The sequence below is a fragment of the Hypanus sabinus genome, chromosome 1, assembly GCF_030144855.1.
Source record: "Hypanus sabinus isolate sHypSab1 chromosome 1, sHypSab1.hap1, whole genome shotgun sequence".
Classification (NCBI taxonomy): Eukaryota; Metazoa; Chordata; class Chondrichthyes; order Myliobatiformes; family Dasyatidae; genus Hypanus; species Hypanus sabinus.
The window spans coordinates 173,750,517-173,760,517 of NC_082706.1; positions in this window are offsets into that span (position 1 = coordinate 173,750,517).

The following is a 10,001-nucleotide window of genomic DNA, read 5'->3' on the forward strand; positions in this document are numbered from 1 at the left end:
AGAAGAATTCAGCGTCATGGCGTACGTGGAACTCCAGCATCTGCAGATTTCCTCATGTTTGTTTCTTTCTCATTGATTTTATTTCAGTACATATTTGAAAAGGGGTGTAACATTACCAAATATAGTATTGAATAAGAATAATCATTAGACTAATGGCTGTACCCCTTTCTTACTGTATTATGTGACAAACTATTCTCCTTTTAATGTTGCAACTTTTCTGGTAAAGAATGGTTAAGAGACTGACCACATGTGTGAAAGAAAGCCACAGTAAGAAATCCTGTCCTGACAGCAGAACCTTTTAATGTAATTTGTTGTTGTTGATATTAACAGACTATTTTCCATTATCTTTGTTAGAGATACTGAAGCATGGTCCCAAAATGTTGGTTAATGAAATTACAAAGACCTTAAGACATAGGAGCAGAATTGAGCCATATGGCCCATCGAATCAGCACCACCATTCCATCATGGCTGATTTATTATCCCTCTCAACCCCATTCTCCTGCCTTCACTCCATAACCTTTGATGCCCTTACTAATCAAGAACCCATCAACTCCCAATTTAAATATACGCAATGTCCTGGCCTCCATGCTGTGGTTAAAGAGATCCCTCCTCATCTCTGTTCTAAAGGGACTTCTTTCTTTCTGAGGCTGTGCTCTCTGGTACTAGACTGCCCCACTAAAAGAAGCATCCTCTCCACATCCACTCCGTCTAGGCTTATAAATATTCAATAGGTTTCAATGAGACTCCCCCCTCCCTCCCGGTTCTTCTAAAGTCCAAAGAGTACAGGCCCAGAGCCATCAAACACTCATATATTACCCCTTTCATTCCCAGGATCACTATTTTAAAACACCTCTGGACTCTCTTCAATGCCAGCACATACTTACTCAAAAAAGAGACCCAAAATGGTTGTGTAATGAACCAGATTTGATTCGGGATCTTAAGGCAAGGGAACACTTAGGAGATAGCGATCATACTGTAATATGATAGAATTCACCTTGCAGTTTGAGAGGAAGAGGATAAAGTCAGATGTATCAGTATTACAGTGGAGTAAAGGGAATTATAGAAGCATGAGAGATGTGTCGGCCAAAATTGATTGGAAGGGGATGATGGCAAACAGCAAAGGTTGGAGTTTCTGTGGGCTATTTGGAAGGCGCAGGATAGATACATTTCAAAAGTGAAAATTATCCTAGGGGGAGGATGAGGCAACCATGGCTGACAATGGAAGTCAAAAACAGCATAAAATCAAAATAGAGAGCATATAATATAGCAACAATTACTGAGAAGTTAGAGAATTGGGAGGCTTTTAAAAACCATCAGAAGGCAACTAAAAACCCATACGGAGAGAAAACATGAAGTATGAAGGAAAGCTAGGCAATTATCTCCTCAAACCCAATCTCAGAAGGAGTATGCAGGATAAACAGCTAAGACAAATGGAGGGCTCTTCAGACAAGGAGATTTACTGCTTCACTCCTGGACAAGCAGTCCTGGTGAGGGACTACAGGGGTGATCAAATGTGGGTACTTGGAAAGTTTAATGACAGAAATTGAACCATTCTATGCAGTGATAACATCTGCAGATTACACATCAATCAGTTGTGGAGAACAGAGTCAATTGTTAGAGAAGAAAGGTGACCAGAGCTGTCAAAACTATTTCCTGGAGTTGCAGAGTCAACTGCTACAACCACGAAGGGGGAGGCCCCAGAACCTCACAGCCACAAGTCTCACCTACCAAATAGTTTGAAAAAAACACAACAGCATCTCTTTCACCTCAGATGTTTGAAGAAGTTCAGCATAAGGCCCTAAATCCTAAGAACTTTCTACAGGGGCACAATTGACAGCATCCTGACTGACTGCATCACTGCCTGATACAGGAACTGGAATTCCCTTAATTGCAGGACTCTGCAGAGAGTGGTGCAGACAGCCCAGCGCATCTGCAGATGTGAACTTCCCACTATTCAGGACATTTACAGAGACAGGTGTGTAAAAAGGACCCAAAGGATCATTGGGGTCATGAGTCATCCCAACCACAAACTGTTCCAGCTGCTACAATCTAAGAAACAGTACCACAGCATAAAAGTCAGGACCAACAGGCTCCGGGATAGCTTCTTCCACCAGGCCATCAGACTGATTAATTCATGCTGATATAATTGTATTTCTATGTTACATTGACTGTCCTGTTGTATATACTATTGTTTACAAATTACTTTAAATTGCACATTGCATGTTTAGACAGAGATGTAACGTAAAGATTTTTGCTCTTCGTGTTTGTGAAGGATGGAAGAAATAAAGTCAATTCAATTCAATTCAAAAATATTATAAATATATTCTGATGAGCCCTGATGGACTTTCAGCTGAAACGTCGACTGTACTCTCTTTCATAGATGCTTTCTCCAGCACTCTGTGTGCGTTACCTTGATTTCCAGCATCTGCAGATTTTCTTTTGTTCGTAAATATGTTGTTTGATTAAGCATTCTTTGTTTGTGTGGTGAACTATGTGCCTGTCTGGACACGCCCCCTGCTGACTGCTCCTGTGGCTCCTCCCACAGGCCCCTGTATAAAGGCGATCTGAGGCCTATGCTCGGCCTCAGTCTCCAGGACATAGTATGATGGACACTCACTCCTGGTTCCTTCTTCCAGTCAATAAAAGCCGATATCTCGCCTTACGTCTCAGTGTGAATTATTGATGGTGCATCAGTTTGTTTGCATAATTCATTACGGGAAATATGTAAGAAGTAGATGAATAGTGTACGTCATTATGCCACCATGACAATTTCATGACATATACTGGTGATATTAATCTGATTCTGACCATGTCATATGTGACAGCCTCACTAAAGAAAAACCAAGTTGACAAAATTTGTCCTGAGCTCCCGTGTTTTCCTTTCAATTAGTTTTTGGAGTTACAAAACATAACAGCCGCCACATTAAGTGGAGAAAATCTTGCCCTTTAGATCCTCTTCAAATCTTGCACCTCTCAGTTTAAGCCTATGGCCTGTAGTTTTAGACTTTCCAATCTGGGGACCATCCACTTTATCTATATCCTTTGTGATGTTATTAACATCTATAATGGCATCCCCTAGCCTCTTTAGTCGCAGATTTTTCTCTTGATAACTCAAGCCCTACAATCCAAGCAACATTCTTATGAATCTTTTCTACGCCCTCTCTAGCTTAATCACATCCTTTCTATAGTATGGAGACCAATGCTACATACATTATTGCAAGTGCAGTCTTATCAATGTCCTACCTAACTGTGCTATTGCACTCCAGTTCTTGTACTTTACTCCCATCTGATGAAGGCAAGCACTTTCTTCACCACCTATGCACACAGTCTCTCTGTTCTGCAACATTCCCAGGGTCCTAGCATTCACTGTGCATGTCTTACCCTGGTTTAACTTCCCAAAATGCAACACTTCATACTTGACTTAAGTAAATTTGATCTGCCAATCTTTTATCCATATTTTCAGTCCCTTCAGATGCCGGTGCACCCTTAGCTACCCCTTTTCTCTTTTCACTACATTACCAATTTTGGTGTCATCCACAAAGCACAGATCTTAATGATATACTACCGATTGCAGGCCTTCAATCTGCTAACTAATTCTCCACTGAAAAATAATCCCTGATTCCTTCCACTAAGTGAACTTATTATTCAATTGGCTAGCTCACTCTGGACCCAATGCGATTTCATCTGCCAAATCAGTCAGCCCTGTGAAACCTTGCCAAAGGCCTTGCTAAAGTTCACGTAGACAATATATACTACCCTGCTCTCATTTCTCTTCAAAAAACTCAGTTAGGTTGCATGAGAAATAACTTCCCTTGCAAAAAACCATGCTGCCTATCCCTAATCATTCCGGGTCTTTCCAAATGCAAATAATCCTATCTCTCAGAATCACCTCCAGTAACTTTCCCACCATTGATGCTAAGCTAATCAGTCTGAATTTCCTTGCTAGTCCTTGCAGCTCTTTTTAAATTAAGGGAAAATGTTAGCCATATTCCAGTCTTCCGGTATCTCACTGGATACAAAGATCTCTGCCAGGATCCCAGAATTTTATTCCCTTGCTTCCTATCTTAGGATATACTTGATCAGACCTGGGGATTTATCCACCATTAAGTCCCTGGGCCTAAACAGGTATATCAAGCAATAGACTGGCCATCAGGCTTCCAGCATTAAAATGTAAGTGATTTAGTCTAACTGTTGTCTACATTATTGTGTAATCTGGATACTCTGTAAGCTCAATGTGTAGAAGGCGGCCACATTAGGCCATGTTATTCTTATACGTTATAAACCATCCTTACAGTATTTTCCATTATTTTAGCTAGAGGATGGTGAGATGGAAAACATAAGTAGAATCAACCAATTTATTTATCTGAGAAAACAATTGTTAAAAATAACAAAATGAATCTGGGATCAGAGATGCTTAATTCTCTTTGTGTTTTCTGTCTCAGTAATTCAAAAACACCGCACAGAAGGAACAAAAAACAGCCAATGGTCACTATTCTTCACATGGCTTCAAAAGGTTGTAGTCCAAAGAAAACTAGTTCAGGCAGCAGCATATTATGATAGTCTGAAACACCAAAAGAAACAGTGGGAAAAGAGAGAATGCTATGAAGCAGATGCCATCTTGACCACAGGGAAGTTCTCTGAAATCTGAATGGTGCACACAGAAGATTACTCATGGATTTTGTTGACCATACAAGTGTCAACAAAGACAAAAATATTGTGATCAATATAACCAAACGATCCTTAAGTATCAAAGCCAGCTTTGATATCGAAGAGCAGCTGTAATAAGAGCGGAGTTCTTTGCAAGTTTTAAGATTAATCTATTGCATCGATGTGACTTATCAGCTCTCTGTGAACTACATGTACGGACGTGGTCTCCAAACGAGATGCAAGTCAGCAATCCATTTAAGATCACATCTCAACAAATAGTTTCCAACTTGCTAATGATCAAACTCTTGAAGCAGAAGATGAAAATTAACCATAAGAGCACATCTCAAGACCAAATAGTGGTGTAATGGTCACAACATGCAAGTAAATAGTGGTTTAAAGCTCACACACACAAGAAGGTCTGCAGATGTTGGAAATACAAGCAACACACAAAATGCTGCTGGTACTCAGCAGGCCAGGCAGCATCTATAAAAAAGAGTGCAGTTGACATTTCAGGCCGAGACCCTTCATCAGCCCCAAACGTCGACTATTTACTCTTTTCCATAGATGCTGCTGGGTTCCTCCAGTGTTTTTTTGTGTATTACTGAGTGCAAGTCAGCACCAAGGAAAACACCACATTGCCAGTCTTCTTGCAAGCTGTTGGCTATCTGCAGTCTCTGTGGTTTCTGCTATTTTGCTAACACTTTATGCAAATAGGCAGAGCTAGAGATATAAGCAGAATATCTTTTAATCAGGACAACATGTCTAAACCAAGGTCAGAATCTGAAAGCAACTGTTAGTCAGTCATAACAATTGATATTACTTGTTATTAAAAGTATCCTATACATAACATCACTTTCCCCAAAAGCAAATATGCAGTGATTTAAAGTATTGCTCATATAACATTATACATTAAATTAACAATTTAAATTATACACTTGTCAATTGAAGCTGTTAAGAATTCACTTGGTATCTTGGTCTTTTAATCCAATGAACTCTTCTCTACAAGTTGTCCTAGACATCTCTGAAGTCATGAAGTCATAGAATTGTACAGAAATGAAACAACCGTCCACATTAACCTGTGACTAATGGAATCTCTTCTGTGTTAAGCCCATCTCCCAGCACTTGATCCACAATACTCCCAAATGATTCAGAGATGCACCTAGACACTCCTTAAACATTGTCAGTACTCTGTCACACAGTGCATCCTAGCAGCTTTCCCATCTGTGGGTGAAGAAGGGCCCATTCTAAATTGTTTCCCTCTTACTCTGAACTTAGATCCTTCAGTATTATCTATCTCTAATATGGGGAACTGTTTTCTGCAAACTACCCTATCGATATCCGTTTTAACTGTATACACATCAACCATATCCTTTTTAATCCCCTCTGTTTCAGAGAGAACAGACCTAGCTTCTCTTCGTATACTGTCTGGTCCATCACAGGCAACTTCCCAGTGAATCTCCTCTGCACCTTCTCCAGCACTATCACAATCTTCCTATAGTTTGGTTACCAGAACTGTATCTGACCAGGGATTTTTATAAAATTGAAGCAGAACCTCCCTACTTCTGTAGTCTGTATCCCAATTAAAGAAGGCCATTATCATGTATGCCTTCAGAACCAAGTTGTCTACCACTGTTGCATCAACCTATCATCAATCCTAGTGGATACTGCTTGGCACAAGCATTCAGTTGCATTACTTGTCTACCAGCAGCTTCTCTCTCCTATTGCCAAGCCAGTTTTGGATCTACTTTGTCAGCTTGTCCTGAATCCAATGGACTCTAAAATTTTGAACCAGTCTCTCATATGGAATCTTGTCAAAGACCATACTAATGTCCATGCAATTCACATCTACTTCCCTGCCTTCCTTCATTGATACATATTCTTACCTTTTCAAAGAGTTCAATCAAATTGCTCAGACTGTGTCTCTCTTAGACCAACCCATGTTAGCTGCGTCTGTTTACTCCCTGTTTCCAAGTGATCATTAATCCTTTGTGAATATTGATGGGATATATTCACGTTGTAACTCTTCCACACCTTCTTGCTCTTCTTACAGTTTACCTACGTTGTCACTAATTGACCCTACCTTTTCCCTGGTTATTCTTTTTTCCTTAATGTACATACATATAGAGCACCTTTGGATTTACTTTAATTTGTCTGCCATTTGTTTTTCATAACCCCGCTTAGCCTTCCTAATCTATTTTTAATTGCCTTCATATACTTCTTATTTTATTGACAGGCATCTCTATTCCCGTTATATGCTCCCTTTTCCTTCTTTATTCAATCCTCAACATCTTTCTACATTCAAGTTTCCCAGTATTTGTAACCATGGCTTTTATGCTTTCTGCATTTAATTGGCCTTGAACTCTTGCTTTTTCTCCTTTGATTACTTCTCACTTCCTTAGAGCTAGACTTACCTGTAAGTAGAGGCTTTCGATCTACCTTTGCCAGGACACCCCTTATGTTAGGTTTTAGCCTTTAATACTGGTTATGGTTACGGTTTAATACTGGTTATGCTTATTATCTCTAAAATTATTCTCATTTACGCTCTCTCCACTTGAGCAGCTACATTCTCCAATAGGCATAAGGTCTAGTAATGCTCTTTCCCTTGTTGTTCTACCTACATACTGTGTGAAAAAGCTGTTCTGCAAAGATCTCTAAAAACTCCTCCACCTCTGAGCCTACAGCAATCCCAATTAATATTTGGGAAGTTCTTCACTAGGCCATTGCTCATCTGCTCTCTCAAGTATCCAGTCCCAGAGAATGCTACCCCAGTGGTTAGAGCACGATTTGTTGTCCTTCACTGATGCAGAAAATAGATTGCCTTGGCTGACCTTGTGCAGCTGTGAGCTTAGAAGATCTGGATGCAGACAGCACCATCTCACCAAGGACAGAGCAGTTCAGGCTGAATGCCAGACAGATAACAACAAGGGAACTTACAGTATGATAGCTGTAATAGTGCAGACACTGCCTTCCTGGGAGAAGGCAGTTTTCCCTATGGGTCTACTGCCACTTCCCTGAGACAGCTCTTCAGCGATCTATTGGAACAAAGTTTACTAAACTTTGTGGGCACAAGCAAGATACTAGAGCAACTGAAGTTCAAAAAGAAATCCTCTTTTAACAGACAAACTCGACAACCCTATTCCATTCTCTTTCCATGTTTGAGTTATTTCACTGCTTTGTTGACATATTTGCTCCCTGAGAAAATAACACAAGAATTCAACAACATAAAATCCTGTGAGAATGGTTCAAAGATTGCTCAGTCTTGCCAATAAACGGGTAAAGACATTTTGCAATGACATCGAAGGAACTACACAATATACCACTATACAAATTCATGAGCGGGTATAGATGTAGTGAATGTGTAACAGGCTTTTTGCCCTCAGAATGGGTGAGGCAAGAACTCAACGTCATAGGTTTAGGGTGAAAGGTGAAATATTTAAGGGCAATCTGAGGGGGGATCTTCTTCACTCGGAAGGTGGAGTGACTGTGGGAATGAGCTGCTGGTGGAGTGGTAGATGCAGGTTTGTTTGTAACATCTAAGAGAAGTTTGGATAGGTACATAGATGAGAGAGGTATGGAGGCTATAGACTAGGTGTAGGTGGATGATTCTAAGCAGAAAGCCACATTGGCTTTCTAAGTGAGCCAAAGGACCTGTCGCTTTCCTGTAGTACTCTATGACTCCATGACTCTTGCCACCCTGGTCTGGAACATATATTAAATTTTAGGCATATGAGAGAGAGAACATGAGGGGTGAAACTTTGTTCTGCCTCACAATTCCACCACGACTCTGATTCATTTTCCTGACTCAAATGAAGGACACAAAAGATGAAAAAAAGCTATCAGCCATGTTCTTTTGTGGATAGGAGAGAAAGGATAAGTGTTCAGGACAATCCTTTTCATGGTCACCTTTGCAAAAGTCAGTATTTTTTAAATTCCAGGTTAATTTAACAATTTAAGACAGCATGATCAAATACCCCTCCCACCCTGTACAGCTGATGTTTCAGGCCAACACCACTCAGCAGGACTCCAGGATGGGTTTCTGCCCAAAACGTCGCCAGTACCTTTCTCCATAGATGCTGTGTGGCCTGCTGAGTTTCTCCGGCATTTTGAATGTGTTGCTTGAATTTCCAGCATCTGCAGATTTTCTCTTGTTTGTGATTTGCTTACTACTTACAGTTCCTGAATATAACCATATAACCCTTTGGAAGATTTTCACGTAATACTTTTGCATGTGGATTTGCCCTGGGTGCTGTTGAGATTTTTAAGAGTTTTGAAGGTAGGTTCATCCGGTCAAGTGAAGAGTATTCTATTACATCCCATCGTTGCAATGATGGTAGGGAAACACCGAGCCACTGCAGCAGAATGCCCAATTTGATCTATTCTCGTAGCCACAAGAAAAGGGTTTCTGGTTAATCATGTCTCCGGGATTGTTGATGGTGAATGCAAAGTAAATGTCAAGAAGCATTTTAAACTTCCTGTTCTTGGAAATGGTCAACTGTTGCACTAAAGTTTCATGGAAGTTCCTTACACTTGATAATCCATGCCTGGATGTGGTCAGTGTGTAGAAGCTTACAGACACATTATCTGTTACATCGCAGTTATGTTATCGGAAGAGAATTGTGCAATCATTATCAAACCTCCCAGCTTCTGACACTTAGATGGTAGGCTGATAATGCAGAAAGAGATGTTGAATGGGCCAAGGAATGGCTTGAGGAATTTCTGCAGTAAGATCTTGGAGGTGAGGTGAATCGTCTTCAAAGTTCATGGCCACCTCCCTTTGTTCTTTTAGAAAGTAATTCCATGATGACCATTAAGTCAGATTATATACATCATTTGCTATTGATTAGATGCTTTGCATCCAGCTCCTCAGCATTACACCTGCCAAAAGAGCATAAGTGCAAGAAAATGCTTATCTTATTTTTCTTTATTTTCTCTTCATTATTTTACTTAACTTGCAGAACTTACAGGTGTTTCTGTTAAATGTATTGATTTTTAAATTATTTAAGCCTGATTATCAGAAGCATTTAAAAATAGTTTTAAAAAATTGCCAGTGTAACCCTTAGGTTTGGCCAGCTGCGTTAGTCTAGGGCAGGGGTCAGCAACCTTTACCACTGAAAGAGCCACTTGGACCCGTTTCCCACAGAAAAGAAAACACTGGGAGCCACAAAACCCGTTTGACATTTAAAATGAAATAACACTGCATACAACTTTTTTTTTTGCCTTTATGCTATGTATAAACAAACTATAATGTGTTGCATTTATGAAATTGATGAACTCCTGCAGAGAAAACGAAATTACATTTCTGCATGCAACAAAAACATTTTGAACTCCGAAAAAAAGACGTTGGGTTGAAGGTT